The 26191-nt window shown below is 38.9% G+C and overlaps 1 long non-coding RNA gene across 4 annotated transcripts in view; it reads right to left on the reverse strand.

The window, feature by feature from the left end:
* Nucleotides 1-26191, reverse strand: part of LOC107053542 — a 78840-nt gene that overhangs the window by 17409 nt on the left and 35240 nt on the right. Inside the window, exon 1 of one of the 4 annotated variants that reach the window (XR_005860561.1) lies at nucleotides 10037-10148. The exons of the other annotated variants lie outside the window; for them this stretch is intronic. This is a non-coding gene — a long non-coding RNA (uncharacterized LOC107053542). Of the gene's footprint in view, nucleotides 1-10036; nucleotides 10149-26191 lie in introns of those variants that run through there. 4 annotated transcript variants of the gene reach the window in all.

The raw sequence follows: 26191 nt of genomic DNA on the forward strand, positions 1-26191 counted from the left end.
CTCTACTGCTTACACGTCCAGCTATGAGAATCATCTTGTTCTTTTTGTGCTTGACCTATCAAGTGATACAATACCTAAGAACTGTTTTTATTTTATACTGATTTTTCCCTCCCTTTTCTCTCCTATGCTCCTTAAATTATGTCAGTGTACACACGACAGGCAACTTCCATTCTTCAGACTATTTGATACTGGAACAGCATAGGTTTCCTTGGACTGCTGTGAAGTTTAGACAGGAGAAAAGCTATGGATAGCTTTCATTATGAATAATACTATAAATATTGAGCAACAGCCTAAAGTGATATTTCTCCCATATTGTTTTGGTAATAAGTAGCTCTGCTATAATCAGAACTGCAGTATATTCCTTCATTTTCCATCAGTAATGAATACTGTTTAATGTAACTTTATAGCCCTGAGATAGAATTAGAGCTCTCTACTGGAATGCCACTTTATCTACTATGAATTAATCATTATATCATATCACAATTACAGTGAATGATGAATCTGTTTCTTAATAGGCTACAAAACCAAAATGATTTATGTTACATTTGTCCATTAGTATATGAGAAATTCAAAAGTAGGCACCCCCATCCACCACCCTGTTACTGCTTGCTTTTTCTTAAGTCACAAAAGATACAGTCACATTAGTTGCTTAGGGATGAATCATAAACTTAAAATAGACATTGAAACAAAAATATATCTCATTTCTTGTCCTAGATATGACTTACCACATAGTGCAGATTTAAAAAAAATATATATTCCTTCTCATTGTGTGGTACTCGGTAACAGAAAAGATTCATGAAATCTAAGTGGAGAGAGAGGATTGTTTGAAAATATGTGGTCTATTTATATAGAAATTCAAGTTCAATAACAAAAGATCTTTTCACTTTTGAAACCTTTTAAGAATTGCCATTAAATATTTGTAAATATCTATCATGTTATACAACCGTCATACTTCTGTCTCTTTCTGCAACTTGTAAATAAATTCATACACATTTTTAAGACCTTCAGCATATTTTCAGACAAACTACTGAGAATGTTTGGAAGCAAAGACATTAGAATTCCATTTCCATTACTTAAAAAAAAAAAAGAACCGCCATAATATATCAATTTGACTACATTGAGCAATATTTTCAGCTGACGTCCAAAAGATAATCTAACTTCTCTGTTTCACACACATTTTAAATGACTCCACCTAATATAATACTGGCTCCAGAAAAGTTCTTCTTGATTTAGACCACTAACAGTAAATTTAATTAGAGCCTTTGTCTCATATATGGCCCAGAAAATGACCAGTACAGTGATGACTAAGTACAGGCCTGGGAAAAGAGCAAAGCAACTTCATCTAGCCACTGAAGTTGTCATGCTTTAAAGAACTCACAGGAGTTTGAAAATCCTCATCCCTAGAACTGCCATGACTTCTGCCAATACTTCCATTTGCAGAACGATGACTAGATTTTCTCTTTTAGAATCAGCACATTAAAAGAATGCATCCATTCCTCAAGTTCTTCTAGTATTTTCCTCCTTTGCTGTGGGAACCTGCACTCCTAAAGTCAACGAGGGGAAGTTCTTTGCACAGGGGTATGAGAACTGCTGCTTAGCTGACATATAAATGCTTATTGCCCTTCATGCTCTGGATTTTTAAAAGTGATGCAAACCATGGTAGAGAACCTTGAAAAGAATTGCTGGTTTTGTATTTCCTGTTACCACGCTTGGGCATTGCTTTGTGAATTTTCTACACGAGTGCTATTCTGTCTCACTTAGGTATATCCAACCTGAAAAGTTCTATGATTCTATGCGTCAGCAATAAATATTTTCACTTTCTTGTGTTTCACTTCAAAAGACATGGTACCTAAGTATTCACTCTCTATTCATTAGAGTTGAATTCATAATCTTCTATCCATTCAATCTCTAACCTTTTGGTTTGGTTTTTTTTTTCCCCCCTTTCCCTTTTTATTTTGCCTCTAAACTATATGCAGTACATTTTCTATGTTCCTTCATCTTGTTTGCTTATCTGAATACAATATGCTGAAACTGGGAAAAATTCAGCAAGGGGCAACAGCAGAGAATAAAGAAAATTAAAGAAAATCTCACAACTTACATTTGATAGAGATCTATAAAATTAGGACCAACATTGAGAGAATTGGCAGGGATGAGGTGGTGACCATTTCCTCCAACACAAAAATTAATGGCAAAAAGTGAATCTAGCAGGAAACAAGTTTCAAACAAAGAGATTGTTTTTCACATAGAAGGTGGTCAGCTCAATGAATGGTGCAGATTCCTAGCACATAGCCTGCTGTTTGAAACACGCTTTGATAAAACTAGATATCAAGTTGAACATCAACAATTCTTATAGGCATCAGACATTGACACAACTTCGCCCATGGATGGACCAGATCTCTCAGATTAGAGAAAAATCACGTGTGCTTATTTGACCACCAGAAGCAAGATGGAAGACCTGAGGCTGTTACCCATTCACTTTCAAAGTGGAGTATTAGTAAATAACACAACTTTGAAGGTTAATGGAGCTACGGCTGCTTCTCTTTCTAAAAATGAGAATATCTCAAAATGCTCAGCATCTGAGGTTTTTACACAATCCGGTATTAGTAGAAGACTGATTATTCTACTTCTTCCAAGTATTAAAGTCAGGAACAGAGCAGTTAACTAATAATATTCCAAAAAGTACAAAAAAAATTTGCATTTATTTCTTGGGGATTTTTTAAATCTTTACATATAACGTCTTCTAAAACAAGTGACTATGGTCTCCCCATCATGACCCTAAGAATTTTAAGTGACGAGATGAAACTAACTAAAAAACAAGCAAATAAATAACCACATCCTACAGAAGACTGTAATTTCTACGCTCACATGCTACACATTCTTAATTGTGACACAAGTGGAATGGAAGGCAAGCTCCTTCAGATAGACATTGAGTGTAAGGAACTTGACTAAGCGGAAACGTCTGAGTAAATTATTGTGAAACAGGCAAAAAGTGTAAGGACAACAAAGCCACATGCTGCAGTTCAGAATTAACTAAAAATAAACTGAGTCCATGGCATAACAACTTATCAGAAAGACAGATGGCCAAGAAGAGGAAATCCATAATTGTTTCTCTGGGGCCATATTTCTGAAAGTAAACACTCAGTCTAGTCCTGACTTAGTAATGGAAAATGGAATTGAATAGCATGGAGGAAACCTAGGAAAATTATACAATTATGTATTGCACTAAGACCTTAGCCATACTAGGGAAGGGACCAGTGATGACAATTATTCTTCAAATCAGAGCTGAAAGCAGACTGAGAGGAAACTTTGTCTGCCAGAGGCAGCAGTCTGGGTACCGGGAGAACTCTGTTCTCATCCTGGCCTCCCCCCCACTAGCTCCCATGAACTAGACATTGTACACCTTTATTTATACAGTGCTTCCAAAACAATACGTCTGTCTGGAGGGAGATACGTACAAGGGAATCATCACCGGAAACACTTTTTCAAATATTACCAAAATAAGTCAACGTGGTGATACAGTAGTCTGCTTCAAGAGGGTGCTTTACAGTAATGGTACAGGCAGTTGCTATCAGAAAACATGGGACACCTGTCAGCTTAATTTTTAAATACACCAAACAAAAATTAACTGCATAATTTCATTCAGGTCTTGCCTTTTTTTTTTTTTTTTTTTTTTTTTTGCTTCCCCCCCCTCCCCACCCCCCCCACACACACACATTTTTCAGGAATCCTCTGTTCAAGTTCCCCATGTTCAGACAACTGACCTTTGCTCAAGTTCAGTGAGGGTCTGCCCAAATTCAGAGAACATTTTCTTGGCATAAATGAGAACATTGTCCTGGGAATGGCTCCAGCTCAAGCAAGTTTGAGCATGGCTAATTACATGGATGGAACTGCTCAAATGATTCGTTAGGTCCCACTCTAATTTGGAGAAGTTTGTAGGCCTTCCCACTGAGAAACAAATTCATCTACAAAAGTTGATATATAAATGCATTTTCTTAATACATATGGTTTAAAAGTAGATGAATCTGTAATACTTTGATGACAGGAGAAACAAGGCTAAAAGCCTGCTACAAAATCTAAACTTATGCTGTTATTTCTCCATTGTTTCCAATGGAAGCACTGCTGCTAATAAAATCTATTTAGCTTTTCTGAACAGTCTATGTCCTTAATAAATTGCTTGCCAGAAGAAGGAATTTGGCCAGAGTACTGGTTTGCTAGAGTGGTCAAGTGTGTCTCACATCCTCAGACAAATTCTTCAGGTTGTAAATAACTCATAAGCAGCCAAATACCACAGCATGACCTGATCTTATCCTCTGTGCCATAGCTGGGCAAGGAACAAGCAAGGAGGCTGGATACTTCAACTGTGTATTATCCAAAAGGCCTCTGCATCTAGCAGGGAAATTCTCAGTTTTGCAAACCCAACTCTTCTCCGTCTTCCTCCATACTTGGTAGATAAGCAAGAAATCAGAAAATGCACAGCAATATAACCCCTATAGTATGGCTGTGATCAATCATTCTTTTAGCAACATAAGGAAAGAATATTCCCCCCATCAGCACTACCACTTACATCAGCATGGTATCACTGCCATCTTTGGCCCCATTGTCTGCTGCTGACAACAAGAAGCAACAGCCTGGCCAGGAAAGGGGAAACACATGACACTGCTGCCACCACCAGGACCAGATGGACTGGCCTGCGCTGCAGATAAGGTTGGGCTCAGGTCTTACAGTGTGAGAGCCAAAATTCTCATGAGGATGCTTTCTTGACAGCACCCACTACATTTGTACAAGCTTCTGGGCCTTTTTTTTTTTTTTAATTAAAAATAACTACTTGGTTTCTCCATTATAAATTACACAATTGTTGGAAAAGAACATCACTTGCAAAACTATTCACAGCAAAACATAATGTATCCCAAACACTATACAACAGGAAGTTCCTTAGCTAGGATTGTTTTCTTCTCTCTGCTAATACTGAGCTATTCGTGACCTCCCAATGGAGATGAGGAAGAAGGCACCCTCTTTCTAGTCTCTGGTGTTTTGCTGCTGTGTCCATATGCTGCTGCATAGGCTTACTGGCCAATGATCACACTCCTAAATCTGTCCTATTACACTGACCACTCTAGTCCCTCCTCCCACCCCCTGACCCTCCTCAGGGCTATGCCTATGCCTGCTGCAACAACCTCTTTTTCCAGAGGAAGTGCCCTGGGGCCATGTAAAAACCTGTGGAGACAGCAGGTGGGGTTGGTCATTTCCTCTGCTCGCTGTATGGCACCACTTGTAACCAAGCACTGATATTTCCTGTCAACAAGATGAGCTCTGGCCTGCATTGCACCAGGAGAAACCTTGAGTACTTGCTTCAGTGATAAATAACATTCAGGATACTTGAAAATATGAGCTTATGAAAAACCAAAACTCATTAAAATACAAAGCCACACTGGGGGAAACCGGTCTTGTGTACTTCCTTGTACTTGCCATAAGTACCCCAAGGCTCCTTAGGGCTTGGACAAGGCAAGGGAAAGCACATACCTTTCTCACAAGTGTATGTACCCTGGTTCACTGTGAAGCGAAACACCCTTCCTGCCAAGCTGCTTGCATAACCAGTTGGAATTTATCCCATGCTTAATTTGACCATAAACAAAGGCATTGCATTTGCCTCCCTCATCTTTTAAGCGTTGTTTATATACAGCTGCAGGGATGGCTGGCTAGTCCATTTGGATTTCTTCCCCTGCTGCTTTCCAAGTTAATTAATACACTGTTCTGTTTACTGGTATCAGTACACACCATCAAAAACAGTGAGTTGTGGTCTCCACATTAATAACTGGAACGTAGTTGTAAAATGGCTGTGACTACTAAGAGGATACAGCATCACTTCTCTGTGAATTCAGCATGGCCAGCACAGCAAGAAAATCTACCCATGGCATTAGCAACATGTAGGAAAATGAAGAGAGCTCAGAACACAGGGACTTCACGAGAGGTGTTCAAAGCCTTCAGCAGTTCTAATAGAAATATTTTCATCTAAGCATTTGAGAGACCTTCACTGAGCCATTCCAGAAGCCTAGCCACTTGATTTGGAGTGCTTGGCAGAAGCACATAAAGACCTTTTCTAATAAGAAGCCTGAAGGAATCTCTGTGTATACACAAATGCAAACACTCAAACTGCAATACTTCTGAGCTTTATTTTAAACTTTGTAAATAGAAACAGAGTTCAGTATTCAAGTTGCAGTATTCATATAAAAATCCACCCTTTGAGAAACAATTGATAACATCTATTGGTCTAGTGCAACAGTACAGTATTTATTAAACCTGATTATTTTTTCCACAGGAACCAGAAAGATCATGCACTACACAAAAGCATATGCTTTCCAACTCATCATCCAATGGGGAGACCAGATGGAAATGACTTCTAGGGCTAGCCCCTCCATGACTTCAACACCCAATGGGAACATGCCCAGCCACATTGTGCCAGAGCCATCTCCACTTATCCAGATTTACACCATTTACACCACAAAGATATAGGGAAAGCTTCAGATGGTGACAGTATTTCCCATTGGGAAGCAATCAGATTCTGGAGTAAACAATATTTGATTTCATAAAATGTTCCTTATTTCTGTAGTGCTAACCACATGCTGGTTGTTCTGCAAACACCAGAGAAAAAAAACAAAAGCCTTGGGCCCAGATATGCCTAGCACGTGACTTGCTGTTCTCGTTTAAAAGGAAAATTTAAACACAACTGTTTAGATGTACACTCCTCTAGCTGTGCCTTAACTGTTGCTCACTTTTACAAGAGCCTTTTATAAACTGAAACATGCTTGAGGCTTTGGATTACTCAGAAATGTCTTACATTACAGCTCTGTCCATCCAAACAACCTCAGTCACCCTATGTGGGCTGTTGGTCTTAAGCATCCCATTCCTTGCCTCTTAGTCTGACTACCTCTTAGCTTTCCAAATTGCAATCGATGACATGCTCAGAACAAACAGTCTGACCAGGGACCTCAAGTCAAATCCCTGAACTGGGATTTACAGGGTGCTTTCCAGCCCAGTCAGACGTGGCTTAATGTCAAATGTCCAGAAAAAGTATGCACTTTCTTTGACAACAAAAAATAACAAACTAAGAGGAATCATTTTAGATTTGCCCACGTAGCAAATAAAATATTTATCAAAATAAAAACGTTCCTACTTAAGTGTTTACTGCAGGAATTGTGACTAAAAAGAATAAAAAACAACCATAAAGCCCTCTAAACAATCTTAGAAACAAATTCAAGTCAAAAACATTTACAATCTATGATTTTCCGCCAGTGAATCATTCATGGGGGTGGGTTTGCTTGAAGCTATTTAGTAAGATGATACAGATACACAGTCCAATTTAGGAAATCCCTAGGCTGCTGATGTTAGGAAGAATTATCCACACATTTACCGTTTTTATTTTCTTCTTTAAGTCAACATCATCAGCTGCTACTGTGCACAGAATAAGAATCTAGATGGACTTTTGATTTGATGCTATGCACTACTTATACTCCCATGTGCATCTGCTCTGGTGTTCCTGGTCACCCAGGAGATACGTCAGCAATGCCAACATACAGCATTAACCTCAGCTGCTAGGGAGACATCAGCAACACTCAAGTGCTGACTCCTTTCATGTGTATCAGCAAGAATTTCACTGTAGCACCAGGAAACATGACTATAGGCAGATACACTCTAGCAGCTCAGTCAGTTTTTTTAGACTACCTTAATGAGGACACACTTATTTTCATCTCTCAAGACATAGCCTCATTTATTTTTTCCTAGCAAAACACTACTGTTAAACTCCATACCACGAATTATTCATAGAGTATTCTCAGCTTTCCTTTACTTTAATACTGAGCTGATCACTGACTGACTCACTGGAGCATTCTGGTAGCCAGATGTTGCCAGCTTAGAAGCGCCATATTTCCACTTGTGAATGTTCTGCACACAGGTTCCCTGTGTTTAGCCTGAAAGAACAGACCACACAGGGCAAATCACACAGGTTTTCTGAGGATTTTTGCCAAACCAGCCAGGCTAGCTGAACTTCATTTTCCTTCTTTGTGAACACAGAGTAACTTGCATTGAAGTACATCCACGTATTTAAAAAACTCAAGTCTGTAGGAGATGGCCAAGAACCCACAGTTCAAAGGAGGAGTGAGTACCTTTCCACTGCAGGGTTATCAAAGCTGCCTTTATGACTGCATACCTAACACAGAGCAAGATTATGCTGACTCTAACTCTGAGCACATGCCAATGCTCAACTTGGATGGAAAAAGCAAAGAATGGGAACATGGATCAGCAAAACCAACAGGGTAAATAAGGAGCAGGAAGAAACATTGCACAGAATTTTCAGCACTTCAGCTATTTTACCCTGTCTCCCTGGAGGAACAACCTCTACCTTCAGACACTAAACTTATGAGTGCAGCTGCCCCAGCTTTATCACTTTTTAGGGGTAAGAATTAGACAAAGGCTGATGCATATCATCTCACGTGAGCAGCAATAAATCAGGCAATGTTTTGAATTTATGGGTAACATTTAGAGGCTTAAGGTTAGCAGAAATCACGAAGTCCCATATTTCCCTAACATCTCTACACTATCAAAGGGAGATGAAAAATATTCATAAAAAGGAAGGATTCTGTGCACTTAACATAGAATGAACGTACCCCTCATCTTATTGGGCAAGCAAAGATGTCTAGGAAATCAAAATAATATTTTCAAAAAGCACAAAAATCAAATCAGAAAACCCAATTGTATTGGGCAGGCATGGAAGAAGGAAAGACATACTTATTTTCTGATCATTCTACGACAGCAAAAGTGCTAGGGAAAGGTGATTTTTCATAATCAGCAAAGGTGTAAGTAGAGCTGCAGCTGAAGTGGTAAATGTGCTTCTGCTACACTAATTTAATTTATTCAGACAAAACAGTATCATAAAAAAGTCTAACATGCTCTTTTGCTTCTGTGAAGCAAGTTTACAGTAAGAGCAATTGCAAGCACAGACCCATCAGCCAGCCTTTATTATAGGCACTCAGCCACAGATATAATACAGATTTTTGTTTAGCTGCACAAAGCACTTACAATTTGCTCTTAATCATCTTTTCCTTCAAATAAATAAATAAGTATCAGAGAAAAAGTTCACGAACTCAAGGCTGTGGTGCAAATCTGAAACCAAGATCTTGCAAGATGCATGATGCAGTGCTATTGAATGCAGCCATGACATTGACACTCATCTGGTTCTGGTTTGTGTCTAGCGTTAGCACTGACGATTACAAATACATACAACATATGGTTACACATGAAGCGGTATTTGTGGAAGCAGAAATAGTTCTCTAGCAACCGTGGCAAACAGAGCTATGCTTCGTTTTTTTCACTTGTAAAATTATGATCATCTATTCAGACGGCCAATTCTCTTTCTGAGCATTGAATGCAAAGCACAGAGAACCACTACCTTAGCTAGCCTTATGCTGTAGTTAGACCTAGTGTTGCAAGCTCTGAAGGAAATCTGAGGTCTGCACACCAAGGTCCTTCCTTCTGAACCCTATATAGAAATGAAGTCCAAATATACCAGAATTAGATAAAACCAGCAGAAAGGAAAACTCCTTTGAAAAGATTGTTACAGGCTCAGGTATCAGTGTATCATATTTATCTGATACTGAAGCATCAGAAAAACACTGTTTTAAACCAAGGACAGAATGAAAATAAAAGGGCAACAAGATAGACTCTACAGAGAGTATTTCCTTTTCTTTACATTCAGCTTTTGCATACTGACAACAGTTAGCAACTTTGAAGTTCTTTCCCATGTTTCTTATTGAAATGGGATTAATGACTTCATAGATGTCATTCACATGTAGCATGATAAACTATTTCAACAGTTCTGTGTCAGACATAAGCTTGAGTGGATGCAAATTGATTTTACTTGAATACTTAAGTCAGGAATGCAAATTGCTCCCTGGAAACCAGGTCTTCTCAATGCTTATAAAGTGGATATAAAGAGAACATTTTTATAAATTGAGTTTTCATTTTTAAAAAAGTAAGCACCTACTTTTCTCAGGACAAGTAGTAAAATAGGAAGAAATGGCATTACATCCTTTTGAACAAACTGCTATGCAATCCAAGTGGCTGCACATGCTGGTGATTCACCCTGAAATATAGCAGAGAAGTGTTCGAGCTCCTGCACATGCCCCTCTGTGCCTGCAGGCTCTACTGGTGTGCCTAATTGAAAATATTCTCTGGGACACTCATAAGCAAAATGGGCACAGGTCTGCACTGAAATGAAAACTCAGGACAACCCAAGTAAAAGCAATTTCAGGGGATAACTACAGCAACAGAAAGTAGCGCAGTACATAGATATGACTAAATGCCACGGATATGTGCATATCCCTTATAAAGCTTTCTATTGATAATCTGCCACCAACAACAAACAAACAAAAACACAAACACACCTGCAGCTGTAAACCTTTCCCTGCTTTGCAATGGGACTATTCAGATGGAGTTGAACACATGCTGCGAAAAAAATGGGTTCTTCAGGGGAGATGGGAACTTCTATCTGCCTGTTGGCATAGCAAGCACTCCTGTGGCACCAAGTCCCACCAGCTGCACCAGGACTGCTGAGCGCTATCAGTTCTATGCAATTTAACATTTGACAATCAAAGATTTCCAAATTGTTAGATTAGATAACGTTTTACCATATGGAATTTACAAAAGGAATGTGCACAGAGCATGGATGAAAGCTATACATGCAATTTGCTACCAAGAACAGACAATGAACATTGTCAGGGGCAGATGTTAGAAAACTGAAAGACTTCTTCCTATTTCTTCTAGAATATGCCATACTTCAGAGAATCCAGACTCTCCCTTACTACCTTACTTACTTACTAGCTACACTTACTAGAACACTTACTGTGTTCTAGTAAAATGTATGGGAAAGGTCACAAATAAGACTGAAATAATCTCACCAAATTATGAGGGTGTATTTGAACAAGGTGGTATGACCAGTTCTCCAGGGCTGGCACCAAGATTTGTCCTATGTTAAAATAGGGTAAGCCAAGTACCCTCAGATCCAATTCTCAGAAAATGGAAATACTGTTAGTACAGTATTGAAATAAGGGAAAACACCATGAAGTCATACAGCATACAATAAATAAGATTAGAAGTTAATGAAGCACTGTAGAGGCAAGTAATAGGTATAGAATGTTTCTATTTTAATCACTGTCAATATGAGTAACCATGCCCTGCTGAGGAATTCGCCAGTGCAAGGCACGAAATAGTAATTTCATAACACTCTTCTTGTTTTTATTGGAGATTTTGACCTCAAAAATCTCTGCCACAAAGACTGCATGTTTTCAAGCTAACTTGTAGAAATAATGAGTCTGCTGATTCTAATTGATGGATTTTATTTTAATAATGTTGGAAGAAAACAGTTTCCATTTGTTTTATAGTCAGTGCAATTCACAAGGGCTGCACCAGTCTGGATGAAACCGTTGTCATATACACTTTGTCATGTTTTCATCACCTATTTATGCTGTTCAAAACTTGACTCTAAGTGTAAAAATACCACACATATGGCATTTTTTACATACACACACATATATAATTTCTGATCATTAATATTTATAGAACGGGAGAACTCCCCACCAGAAGGTTGGGAACCGTTTTTGTGCACAATTGAATTGTGTGCTTTGCTTTCACCAAAAACAAACACAAAAGCCCCCTAAGACTAAAGACAAAATCCATACCAAATTAAACTCACAAAACATATTGGTAGAATGACATATAATAAGACTGATTAAAAAGAAAAATCTCAAAATCCAGCTAATCTGAGGTAATATACTTGTTTTTTTTTAATTACTACCTAAAAGAAAATTGCTTGCAATTTCAAAAATCCTAAACAATTTAATGTAGTTATTATTTGGAAACAGGATATTTTAGCATTTTGGAAAAAACTCCTCTTACTGAAAGCAAGAAAATTGTATTCAGATTTTGTTTTATTTCTTGTAACTTTACCTTGTCTCTAAAAATTGCATGCACAGCCAGAACAAAATAATGGAACTCTTGTTGTAGGAATAAAGAGGAGCTCCTCAGATAACGGTAAGAAACCATTTTCATATTAAATAATTAAATACTTCTTACAGACCAATAAAGACGTAAATTGCTATAATTCAAAGCCATTATTCTCAAGCTGGGATATATTCTCTAGTGTCATAAGAATCCTTGTGAATGTTTTCCAGCACAGTTTGATTGAAAAGGAGTAGAAGAGAGAAAGACAAAGCAAGATACACAAAGCTTTTAACAACTCTTTTTTTCCTTCAATTTTTCAAATCTGGAGAGAAAAAAAAGGTCTTTTTCCTGGGATGATAGCCTTTCTGAACATTATTAAATCTATGGTCATGCAAAAGAAAAGTGTGGAGTAAGTTCACTGGTGCTATGTGTGCTGAGTTCATGTTTACTAGCTTTAAACAAATTGAGTAAAAAAGCATTAACATTCTCCTTTCCATGCACCTTCTTCACAAATGGAAAGGAACCCAGGAAGCTGACATGACCTGTTGCTCAGCCTCTTACTTGAAAGTTTCTCCATCTCAATGATCCTACTAGAACTTTCTGCTTTATCTACAAAATTACTCAGAGAGGACTTTCTATCAGTGTTCTTCTATTAGAAAACCCCTTTCCAGATAAAATCAAAAAGCAAAGACCAAAAACAGAAACAAAGATCACAGCTCTTTCCCATCACAGAGAATTCAAGATTGAAACTGAAATCAAAGCTCCAGATTGTCCTTCGCAATGAATGTTGCAGAGGTATGACCTGTAGCATGCACACCTGGTTTTGTGCTGAAGCATCTGAGATCTGCCAACCACTGAAGCAGAAGGTGGTTAATTCACCTAACCTTTAATTTGTAGAAGCAGGCAGAGCCTCTGTTGTCCTTTGCTGCCTCTGGTCTTCACCAGTTCTGCTGCTACTAGGGATTCTCAAGCAGATAATTATTAAAGTTTTAATTAAGCAAGGGTCTGTCTGTTCCCTCCAGATGCAGGAGAAACTGTTTTATTTAAAGCTGCTTGTCCAGTATATTTTCTAGGATAGACAGACATGCTAAAACAGCAGCAACTGAACACATCCACACAGGCTTCCACTCTTTCAATATTTATAATTTAATAGCACAGTCTCTGGCTTAGAAAAACTATTTGGAAAGAGAGATAGACAAATAGGGTTCAAGAACAACTTTCAGTTAAAAAAGCACCACAGACAACAAAATCTGTGTCATTAAAAGCTACAGAGCATTTGATATTGCTTTCAGCTTAAGACAGTTAGAATGCATATCCACAGACGGAGGACTGTGGGTTGTGGGTTTTTCCCCCCTTACTTTGGTTGTAACTTACTCCTTTACAGGAAAAAAAGAAAAATTAAAAGATACAACATGAAGACTTTCATTTAATATGAAAACAAAATGAATCACGTGAAGTCACAAAGACAATGCAAACTGAACTTTTCTTGTTATTCTTAATAAGCGAGGAATCTTTAGCTAAAATGAGAGAAGATCGTCTCCAGATCTGGATCCCTACACCTTCTGCATATTTCCCCACTGCCCTCATGGGACAGGTGGAGCACAGGCCATGGACAGCCCTTCCTCTCCTCATAGCATATCACCACACCCAGCTCCGCTTCATAAGTTTCTATGCCTCACAAATATCATAAGATTAAAATTATTTGAGAGATTAACATCAAGTAAAAGCCTCTTTTCCCCCCCCACTCTAACACACACACTTTTGATCTCTCCCTGCACGCACCTTTCAAGGCTATTAACCATGAATATTTTATATTCACAGAGACCTATAGAAAAACCTTTTTACAAGGTTGGTAACTGTCACTTAAGTGCCTTTGTAGTTTCATTCTAAAAAGTCAATTTGATACATATACTGCAGTCAACCTTTAATTATTTAGAGCTGTATATATCCTCAACAAATATGTTTAACAAGGTCACGACCAAACAGGTCTGCTTATCGAAAGTTCTGTTTCCCCACGAAAGTTGCACTTTCTTTATACCATTATTCAAAGAGTGGGAATGGTTATAGGTTTTCCATTACTCACTGAAGTAAACAAACTTAAAAGCAAACACACAAAATTTGAAAGGAGAATACACCAAAGCCAAAACATACCAGTGGCTTTGAAAGCCTCTTCAGTGCGTTCCTCCTGACAAACACAAAGTCATGCCTATGCCTGCAGCAGAGCAAAGTCCAAAATCAGTACCCTGAGAACTTATCTCTCTCCTGTTAAAACATCTTGGTACAACGTGGTACAATGTAATGTCTTGGTACAATAGTAAAGGGGATGTACACAAATTGTTTCATCTGTTACATTCTGCCTTGATGTCTCATCAGCCACCAAAGCAGCAACATCCCTGAGTGCAAGGTGTGAACTTCTAACCTGTGCAGTGTGGTCTGGTGCACAGAGCACCCAGTGGCTTCCCACAGAGCCAGCAGTCCTACAAGAGACCATGGGAAGCGTTGGTACCCATGCCTAGGTTCAGAAAGGCAGAAGCATCCATTATGCAATTCTCACTGCTTCCAAATAGCTTCATTCCTACAGTCTTTACAACCAGCTCCCATAACTGCATACTGGCAGATGAAGACAGGGAATCAGGAAGGCCTTGTGAAAGGAATCAGAGAATCATGATGATTGGAAAAGACCACTAAGATCATGTAGCCCAGCCATCAGTCCATCACTGCCATGCCCACTGATCATGTCTCCTCAGTGCCACATCTACACTCTTCTTGAACACCTCCAGTGACTCCACCACCTCCTTGGGCAGCCTGTGCCAACAGCTCACCACTCTTTCTGAGAACAAACTTATTTTAGGATATTTTAAATATATTTTGTATATTTTCCCAATATCCAACCTGAATATATTTTGGATATTTTCCCAGTGTCCAACCTGAACCTCTCCTGGCACAACTGAACCCATTAACTCTCATCCTGTCACTGTTACCTGAGAAAAGATGCCAATCCTCACCTTGTGCTACAATCTACTCTCGGGGAGTTGTAGAAAGTAATGAGGTCTTCCACAGAATCATGAATCATAGTTTGAAATGTTAGATTTTAAACGTTAATTTTCCTTTCTCTGTGCCCTTACTGGAAGCAGTCTCCTCCCTGTTCCCTGTTTGTGCTGTTTCAATTGTCAAAATAGGACAGGTGCCTACAGAGGCAACGGTGCTTTAAGACATAGATATGGAAGAGGAGACAAAAGGTAAAGTAAGGGAGAGTGGGGAGGGATGGAGTTACAGCAGAAGAGGCCTTACAGAACACACAGTGAAGAGGGGAGCACAGAAATGGGATATGAACAGATTAGAGACAGCGTAGAGCACAGGTGAAAAGATCGAGGCTAGCAGAAAAAAAGAAAGGAAGTATCCTATTTGTATCATAAATCTTTATGCATGGGTTTTTCCTCTGAACAGCAAGTGATGCAAGAGAAGACAAAAGTAATCTTATTAGTAAGTTCTGGTTTTGACAGAGTCTCTCTGCTGTTATTTCCTTTTTCTTTCCTTTCCTTCCCCAGTAGGTCCCGCGGTTAAAAGCTGAGAAACAATCCTGCCAAGGCCAACTTCATCTTTGCATCAGCCTTCTGCTTCATTGACTTCTTATCCCTCTAAGTGTCACCTCACCAGCTCTTTAAGTTCACAAGGTGTCATCTTTCCTTTTCTCAGCTGACATTCAGTCAAAAACCTTTGAGCTGTTACAGTTGATGCTTATTTGGTGAGAAATTAGAATAAAAATCCTACTGCATTAATAGAGGTTTCTTTGCTGCAGTGCTGATGGCCATTGCTGCTGCTTAACACTTGTAACATTTGATGGGCTTCAAGCTTTGCGAGGTACACAGAAAATGGGTTGGGTTTGTTTATCCTTTACAAATGAATACACAATATTTTTTTCCTCTAGAGTTTTGGATAGTGATGAGAAGGGAGGAAAAAAATAACAAAGCAAGATCGTGGTAGATAGATAGAACAAAATTTCTAAGTTTGGGGCACTGAATTTGCCGATACAACTGACTGATTCACATTATATTATATATACATATATATTCACATTATATATAAAAAATATATATTATTTATATATAATATATAATTACATATAATGTGAATAATTATATTTTATATTAAATATATCTATATAAATTTATATTTGTATATAATTATATATCAAAGCACCATTACAATAACATGTTTTGTAAGATAGTACTAAGAACAAGGGTGCTTTGCTAGGTGACAAGGACAACAGGGCTTTCAAAGACAATGCAGAACTGTGTCTCCCTCCAGTTACATTAGCCCCCTATGCCTCCACCCATTAGCTTGTCCAGAATAGAAACAGGAAAGAGAAATTTATTTTGAACAATATCACTGCAAGATCTGAGTGCGACATAAGTCAGTATCACAATCCTGCCTCAGCACTGTAAGCAGACCTGAGTGTTTAGTCTGAAGCAATCTCCCACACTCATTCCTCATCAGCAGCTGAGACCACCACTAATGCAATAGCCTTACCTATGTTATCCCAAGGACGGGAACATCACACTGGGGCCAGGCATCACAATGCAGAGTACAAGATTAGTATTAACAATATCACCAGAACAGTACCTAATGCATGGTAGCACTGGTTAAATATGCAGTCCCACAAGGACAGCAGTATAGTACCTAACATTAGCTGCAACATTGTGTTTCAAGGAACCTGTTACTTTCCTTTGAAAATGCTTCTTGTCTGTCATGCTCTTTCAACAATAGACTAACAGTATTTCTTGTTTTTCTTTTTACCTCCTTGATCTCACTTGCTTTCAGAGCCCAAAAGACTTCCTTCCATAACAGCATCACAATTATTCATAGTGGCTTTGCTATAGATGTATGGAAAATATTCTGTCTTCCCCCTTTCTTAGTTATAAAGAAGACTTTTAATATGTTTTGGTGAGTCTTATGATACGGTATCGAAAACCTGCAGCTCATCCTTCCCCTTTTGTCTCCCTACTACTGACACAGCTGCACACCCTGAAGCGAGGAACGTTCAGTGTTCCTCAGCACAAGCAGCTCCGTAGTAGTGAATAAACCTGCTACAGAGAGGGGGGGGGGCTGGGTATAACTTTGGAGCTGTTACTACCTTGCCTCCTACTCTGAGGGAGGCCCACTAGGGAAGTAATTGTGTTGCAAATGGACATTTAACTGCACCTTTCTCAAAATTATCCAAGGGTAAGGATTAAATCAGTGCAGGAAAATTTTAAATTGAAGAGCCAGAAGCCATGCACAAAACAGATTCTACAAATTGGTCTTTTACACAGGCAATTCAGACTGACACATCTCTGCAGCTGTGTTGGAGATGTAGACACGTATGGAAACTTAGAGGTTTAATCAAGGTCATAATTGAGATGTGCTACATAAATTATTGATTTCCATCTGTTGAGAGAAAGCAGAGGACAGCTTCATTGTAAAATTCAGAATTTTTATTTCATTTACTGACTGTATTTTTACATTAAGACAGATAATTATTTACTGTAATGTTTTTAAATTTGCTTGCAAATGCAGAACAGATCCCAGCTAACAGTTTTGTTCCAGAGCACTCTAGATGCTTTTTCAATTATTATTTTATCTGTTCACGTGTTACTAAAATAACTTGTATTTAAGCTTTACATTTAATAAACATGAAACCCACTCTCTCTCTCCCATTATCTGATAAGTCTGAACTGTCTCTAACAGTGATGAATCATTTTCCAAGCAAGATGACACAGTGTGATAAACCACTTCCAACAAGTCACTATCTTAGTGGAATCATCAGTGAATCCTCCATGTGGTGTCCTGCACAGCCCCTTCTCCTTTGATAGAATTGATGAACAAACTGTTATACAAATGCATCACTGCAGTGGGACTTTCCAAGGAAAATCTGGCCAAGTTTGAGTGAGCAAATGTTGTAACTGTTCCATTCCACATTCACACACACCCTTCTATTTCTCATTCCCATTTCCAGTCTCTCTCTCTTTTCTACAAGATAACTTACAGTAAAATTGGTGGATACTATTTTTTCCAACTCCATTCATATATTTTCACAGTTAGAGAAGCACTGAGTAGTTAGGATATTAAGGTAAAAGGTGGCACACATTTGATCTCACTGGACTGTAGTTCTGCAGCATAGATGGGCTCCAGTGACTTCTAAGGGAGAGAGCTACGTACAGTGGCAAGAGAACGGTCAGGTTTGAGATTTATAGGGCAGTACATCTGCAAAGCCACAAACTAAAACAAAGAGAAACAAAGAAATGGAAGAAGTGGGCAATCAGACAAGGGAATTTAATGCCTCATCAGTTCCATACAGTAGAAACATGTAAAAGCAGGGAAACAAGTGAAATACATTGTGTACAGTACACAGTGCATTGAAGCCAAATGTGTTGCCATGCAGTCTACTTCTTTATCTCCTGGATCTGCTGTTTGCTTAAACACAGAATCTTTCAGAATAATTAAACAACACCAGTAAGACACATCAATTCATCCCTTACCAGCTATATAGTGGACAAATCTTCACCCAAATTTATACCCACATGGTTGGCCCTTAATTCAGTAAACTTTAGGCTTTGAAGCTTGGCCCCCATGTGCAACGTATACTGCCTGGTTTATATTACCACCCAGCATGGAAGGGCTGCCCAGACTCTAGCACCTGATGTATTGCAGAAATTGAGATCACAAGTTGCCTTACTTTTTTCTCTGGTGCTGCAGATGTTTGTGATCCTTATCTTGGGACTAGAGTCACAACATCTTTATCACCATAAGGCCAGTCCCCATCTGCTTTTTACCCTCACATCTGCTGTGAAAATCTCAAACCCAGCACCCACACAAGGAAAGAGACATTTGAAAGCAAGCAGGAAGCTTGTCCACCCCTCCCAGGAAAGCACACAATCCTAGTCTGTGCTCACAAACACAGCTGAGCTCCAACTAACACAGTTTCAGGCTTATGAATTGCTCAGGTAAAAGATATTCACAGCACATGCAGTGGAAGTAGAAACTGCCCCTCTTTTTTCTACTGGATAGGCCAACTCCAGACACACAAAGTAGGCTGCTGCTTAAGGCAGCACAGTAGCTATGCCTCTGATGTTTATTTGCCTCCAGCTCAATTATGAAAAGGCTGAATGGAAAGCTCCAGGAGTATATACAGAAGGGTACTTCCAGGGGAGCCAGCTCCTCCTGTTAAACTGCCAGCTGCCACCCTCTCCTGACCATAGTCTTAGCACAGTGAAGGACAGCTTCACATGCACTACTGAGCCAGTTCTGAGGTCTGGTCTACTAACTTGGGTAGAGTTGCATCCAAACATCCAATGGCAGGATCTGGTCAGAAGTGCCTGCTATGTAAACCAGTGTTTGTTTTGGAGCAGAACGTATTACTGCAACTGAAGCATAAGAAAACCCCTGAAAAAAGTCACAAAGATGCGGCATAGATTCCTTCTCTACAAAAACAAGCCAGTAAAAAGAGAGGGAATTCAGCATCAGTAACTAGAAATGCCTGCTTTAGAATAATAACAATAATCCCTAGGGAGGAGGAAACAAACAAACAAACAGTAAATTCATCCATATCTTTTTCAATCTGTCTCAGTTACCACCTTCTGGTTCCTCCACAAATCAGAGAAGTAGCTCTCCCTGCCCAGTGTTGGAGCACCACACAGCTGGGCAGTCAGCACCCAGGGACCCTGAGTTAGCAGAGAAACAGGACCCAGGAGGTTTGCAGAAGCTGCTTTCTTCAAATTTGGCCCTACATCATAATTACTTCACACAGGAGATAGAGGCAATGCTTAACTGCTGCACGGATAATTGAGAAGGTTAAATGAAAGTATGTTTACACAGCTCCCTGGAATGGAAGGTAAGAGACTGCATACAAATTTGAATATTATGCAGTATTTGTTACTATTTCCCCACTGTTATTATCTCTGCTTTATGTACTTTTCAAAAACTCACCCTTAAATCATGCCAAGATAACAAAAGAAATGTCACTTCACCCTAACCCCATGTTTCTAAATTCTGCTGTTTGTTACTATGAAGCTTTTCTCCCCTTGTTACTGAGAATTTGTTTGGATATTTGCATTTAGTCAAGACAAAGCATTCATCCATGACTGCTGCTTATTTCTTACTTGCTTGCAGTCCTTTTATTTTTCACAGAAACCACTCACATTTTAATACAAGCACAGTGTGAACATTAAAAAAATAATATAAAAAAGGCAGATGAGCTCTCTACAGGAGAGATGCCGTTCATCAGGACAGACATAGATGGGGCACAGGCAGCAGGCTACAAATTCATTAAGTTAAACACTGAGCAGTAATCTTTAGTCCCCTCTCACTAACACACCAAGAAGGTGGTAGCAGTGTCTGTGCCTAGGTCTTACCATGTAGATAATAAGAGAGGCAAACTCCCACACCCTGCTCCTCAGCCTATTTCTGAACCACTTCTCATTCTTTTACAGGGACAAAAAAGAAATTAATAAGAAAGATACCGCACACCAGAGGGACTCTGATTTGCTTTGCAGCATCCCAATCCCATTGCTTGGCATGTATTTCTCTAGAAATTAAGTCCTCAGAGTAATTTGCTTTGCGTTCAGCAGCTGCATGCAGAACACACCCGACATAGGAGCTACTCCTGCACACACACACTGGTTACTGAAGAGCTTTGCCTAGTAGCTCACAGCTCACCCTGCTCAGAACACCCAGGCCTGACCAATTATTCATTTCCACTCACATCCAATTCCAGCGTGCAGAGGTAGCTGATTTCAAGCTCGAGTATCACAGTAAGGTGGACAACTTCCAAGAACAGAAATTGGAAGAAGGCCCTGGTTTACACTCCTGAAATACCCATTCTGCTCTCACAAAGAGGCATCTCAGATTAGATAACCTGATATTATCAGAGCTGTCAGCTGGAAAGCTGTCATGGAGCAGAGCACTCACTAATCCAAACCTAAATACAGTCAAAAGCAGCAAAAGTATCTCCTGCCCTGAGGCTGCACATGATATCACTGAGATGAACACAGATTCTGCCTTTTCCACCATCAGTTGCAACTTAGTAGTTAAAAATTCTCAGATATTGCTGTCTGAGCCCTAAGAAACACGTAGTTAAACATTATCCTGCCTGCAAAACAAAACACAACACACTCCTGCCTACACAGCTGCCATTCCCATATAAAAGCAAACAGACATATACGATTAAGAAAACCTTTGACAAGTCAGGACAAACTGCTTTCTATGCACTGCCTTCCATTTGTCATAGCTTCCCTGTTCCTGATCTTTCAAGTATTCTAATACTCCGTTATCATAAACGTTGTTCAGCATGGGACCAGCACATTTACTAATTTAAATTGTTCTGTCTCGTCTATATGAACTCTATCAAGCTGGTCTTACAAAGCCTGGCTAAGTGTGCACATATACACCCCTGAAGGTCTGGCAGTCTATGTTTTTGTACTGGGGTAGCAACTACTGAGCTGGAAGAAGGCACAGGATTCTAGAGTCTGTACTGTTGACACCTGGCAGAGCACCCACACCATCATCACTGAGCCTGACCTAAGAGGCAACAGACAGCAATGGCACAGGGCCTGCTGCTTTCACAGACTTAAGTCATAGTTGAGCTACCATCAGGGTGTCATATGACATTTTGGAAATCCAGCTGTACGTTTGTGGCTTTGTGGGTGGTTTTTTTTTTTTTCCCCTTTATTTGTTTTTAATTAAGACTTGAAACCTTCCAGAAGCAACTACAGGATTTTCAGAATAAGTAAGGTCAAGGCAGGGGTTGGGGAGAAGGCACACACTAAACTACTTGCAGATACCTCATGGATGAAACAAAAGCTGACATTGCCTAAACATTGCCTTATTCGTCAAAATTGACACTACGTAATACAATTGAGACATTAAGGGATTTCCACTGTTCAGAAATACTGCAGTTCTTTCACGAAAAGGACAAAAACAATGGAACCAAATGGCCACCATAAGATTATGATTAGCAAGGCAGCGTTTTTCATTGCTGGTAATTCCCAAAAGCTCATGTTCTTTAGAGCAAGACACTGACTGCTATCACCCAGGCCTACCGAGTCTTTCTTAATCTTTCCAAAATTGTGCTCTAAGCACACTGGTTCTTCCCTAAAACCTTTTATTTTGTGTATTTACATTGCATCAAGCAAAAATTTGTTTTTCTACAGTTTAAGTTTTGTACCTAGTCTCCCCCAGTTTCCTTAAATCCGTTAAAACCTTGAACCTATTTCTTCTACCTCACAAGTTAGTGTAAACATTTTGGATAACAAATAGTTTCTGATAAAGCTTATCCTGTTCACCTGGCTTGCATGAACTGTAGAACTGTAGAATAAATCACATCCAAAGTTGCCTCTAGAGACATCCAATTCTATCATATTTTTTCAGGCCCTTGTCCAACTTAGTTTTTTAATTTCTTATCATCATCATGTTCTCCATATCCCCAATCAGCTAAGCAGCTTTGTATGCACTGGCATAAAGACAATGCTCAGATCCCTTCAATTGCTGACTGTGCTGCATACATCCTGATCCTGCTTGGTCATATCCTCTCTTTCTAGTCTCACAGTTGTTTGGTACGGTCACTTGAGATTATGTTTTACAGAAAAGGTCTAATAAAAAAATAATAATACAATAAAAGGCATACAAATAAAAATCCTGATTTGGATCCTAAAAAAGCATAAATAAAATGAATGTACTGTAAATCAGAAAAAAAACAAGTAGTTTAAAGTTAATAATGCAGATTAAATTAATGCAGAAGGGCAGGTATGTTTTCATTCAGACCATGGACTTGAGATCATCACCTTCTTTTTAAGAAGACAGATTACTATTTCTCATTTTACTCTAGAAAAAAATAAATCAGCAACAGAAAAAAAAATATAAAGCAGAAGAGAATAAAACTTAAATCCATTCAATATACTTTCAGGTCTCTCTAGAGGAATCCTGTGCCTAAAGAAATTACATTTTCTTTCAGAATGGCAAAGCAGCTCCTGACCTTCCATGGTGCTTTGAGTGCTGTGCAGGCGCAGTTGTTGCATAAATAAGCACACAGAGGGAAGGACAAGAAAAGCAAAATGAATACAGGAACTGAAGTACCTCCTGAGGCTTTTTGCTCAGTCTTCTGCTGTCGCAAGCAGATCCATCATACGACGCTTTTTCTCATCATGCAACACCCACTCAGAAAGAAAGCTAGCATAACATACTGACCATCAGTAACAGTCTAGAAATTAGAAGAAAGTTTATAACTTCCCAAGGAGTTAAGTACAACCACATCCAAAACGTTAAGAGGGGAGCACAGAGAGAGGAAATACTGAAAAATGTTCAAAAACATATCTTGACTTAGAACCTTACACTGGGTTGTTTTGGTCAGTCTCCAGAGAACTCTTAAGACCACCAAGCTATTCCTCTTTCTCAGTGTCTAACTACGGAAAGGTTGTGGGTATCAGCTGTGATTACAAGACACAATTTTTGATTTCAAGACACAAACAGAATCCTTCTAGAAGTAACCATTTATGGAACCATATCTGAAACACTGAGTAATCATTTACCCACAATAAACCCAGCAAGCTGCTACCCCTCTGGATACCACAGGGCAAGATTAGTAGTTGATCCATCTTGGCAAAGGCCATGTGATAAATAACTTCACAAATTACCACAGTAATAGTCCTTACTCTTTTAGGCCCTCATTATGAGAGCTAAAGCGAAGTTCTGCTATTTGGTTTAACATCAGCCTGAATCCTTTCTTCTCTGTGATCTATGTTTGAAGGCTTTAGCCTTTGCCTAACCGCCATCCTGCAGCTGGTTGTTACCGGAGACAAATTCCATTACTCTCGTGGATGTCACTTTGAATCAGTTAGTGAAGGCCCAGGCCAATGTGCAAAAATAAAGGGATGAGGGTAAGGAAGAACAGAAATCAATGAATCAGAGAAGGTTTATTTTTCTGTAGCGACAAGAAGTCACTATATGACTACTAGGAAAAAAATATATCTCTTACTTATATTTTAATATCTACATTCATTAATGTGAACAGAAAACCACTCATCATATCAGGCAACCTCAGATTTGCACAGCAGCAAGTAAGAAAATGACTGGCAATGATTTAGATGCACAAGCAACCCTCTGGATTCTTCTCTAACAACCCAGGTGAAGCTCAGAAATAGGAAGTAGGTGGCTCTCCAAATACTTCCTGAGGAATTAGACTTTATTATCATTTTTACTACAGCCATTAGCTTTCCAAGTTGCATAAAGTGACACAGAAGATCACAGACTTAATTTGTTGAAGTATCTGTTATTTACTAACGTATCTTCTTCTGACAGTACTAAAATAGCTGATGAAATAGCGCATCAATTTATCACTCATTCTGAAATCTCATTAAATTTTCAGAGCATTTATTTATATTGCTCACTATGGAAGCATAGTGCTTCTCTGCATCACTCTCTGCCTCATGGTTGTTCAGATGCAAGCAAGGAATGTCTAGAAATTTACATAATTCAGACAGAGCTGGCTGCTAACCCACTCTTTCTAAAATAAGATATTTTAAAAGTAGCAAGTAAGGGGTCACTAAGAATGAACATAACACAGAACTTTTTTTAACTGAAACAGAAAACATCCTCATGCATTCAAAAGCAATGGAAACACTGTCAAATCTTTTCTTATGCTGACTGCAGGAATGTGTTTACACCCAGGTTTAAGGAAAGAAAAAAAAAAAGGCTTTTATATTTTCACAGAGAATTGATCAGTTGACTGAGATAACACCTTAGCTGTCCATCCTGGAGACAGGTTACACATAGCTTGTTCCAAACACAGGGACTTTGCACAATTGTTTTCTTCTCATTATTGCCAATGTCTTCAAGAGGGAAGACATTAAGTTAAGCTCCTTAACTTGAAGAAACTCTACAGCATACATCTGAGAGATTTTTTTATTCATTATTATTTCTTTTTTTTTTTTTTAATGAAGCAGTGTCCATTGCTACACAGTATTTTTTCTTAATTTACCGTAGACTTTTCTAAACGGGACTTCCAACAAAGTTTTCCATAACCATTGTATTCTATGGGTGTGGTTCATCTGTGGAGGGGAAAATGCTACCTTACTCACTACTTCCTCCCTGCAGATTAGAGACTATTTCACTGCCCCCACACCACCAAGGAAGTTCATTCATTTACTGTTCTATACATGATGTTCAGTCATGTTTTCATTGTTGTCTGCAAAACAAACCACACGGTTTGACCTAACAGCATCCTAGAAACAACCACTTCTCCCCATAACAAAAAAGGTTCCAAACAACCCAGGAACTTCTGTGTTATACCCTAGGCATCTCTTTGCCTTTACTCCTGTCATACATTTCAAACTCACTGTTTTCTTTCAAGATATTTGTGTTTCCATTGCAGCGGTAAGTAAAAAACTTCTAAGAGGAAAAAAAAGAGAGGAGGGAGAGAGAGAGAGTGTCCCCTTAACAATCTCATGTTTTCTATTCTCAGAGTATTTTCAAATCAGTTTGCCTTTTTGTTGTATTTCCCCTTTGGCCAAAACCCATATGCAAAAAGCATCAGGACAACGCATTCTCTTTCATGCCAGCAAAGTGAAAAGCTTGCGATGTTTCTTCTTATTTATGTGTCAAATGGATTTTCATTCTGCTTTCAGCAAACAAGTTGCTTCACTAATAGAAATAAACATTTGCTTAGATTTTGGATACACTTGAAAAGAGTCCGTAATATACATGCTTTTAGAGGGAAGATAATGGAAGTAAAATACATTTGCCCTATCAGTCTGTAGCAAGTTTCATACTCAGAGCTTATGGCAATCGGAGATCCATTCCAGTTGACCTCAGTGAGCTGAATATCTTTGTTTTCTACTAAACCTTGTGCTTGAAGACTAAGTTGAAGTTTTGCTGTAGAGCTTCATAACAGAAAAAAAGTGATTCCTGATAGCTTTGATGCAAGCATACAATTGATGCAAAGTGACAGACTGAGTTGCGAGTCATCTTTCCAAGCCTCAGAGCACATCAGTGGATACTTACACATGGAGAGAATGAATCGAACCCTCCCGTCTACTTTCTACAGCAGGACTTGCTCACATGAGCCACCAGCCTCCAGGAGGTGAAGCAGAGAGTGTACTAGATTGTGGATAGTTACTAGGATTACTAAAGTCAGCAATTACTTAAAATCTGCCAGAAACTAAAACAAAAT

Source organism: Gallus gallus, chromosome 5 (assembly GCF_016699485.2).
Source record: "Gallus gallus isolate bGalGal1 chromosome 5, bGalGal1.mat.broiler.GRCg7b, whole genome shotgun sequence".
NCBI classification, from domain to species: Eukaryota; Metazoa; Chordata; class Aves; order Galliformes; family Phasianidae; genus Gallus; species Gallus gallus.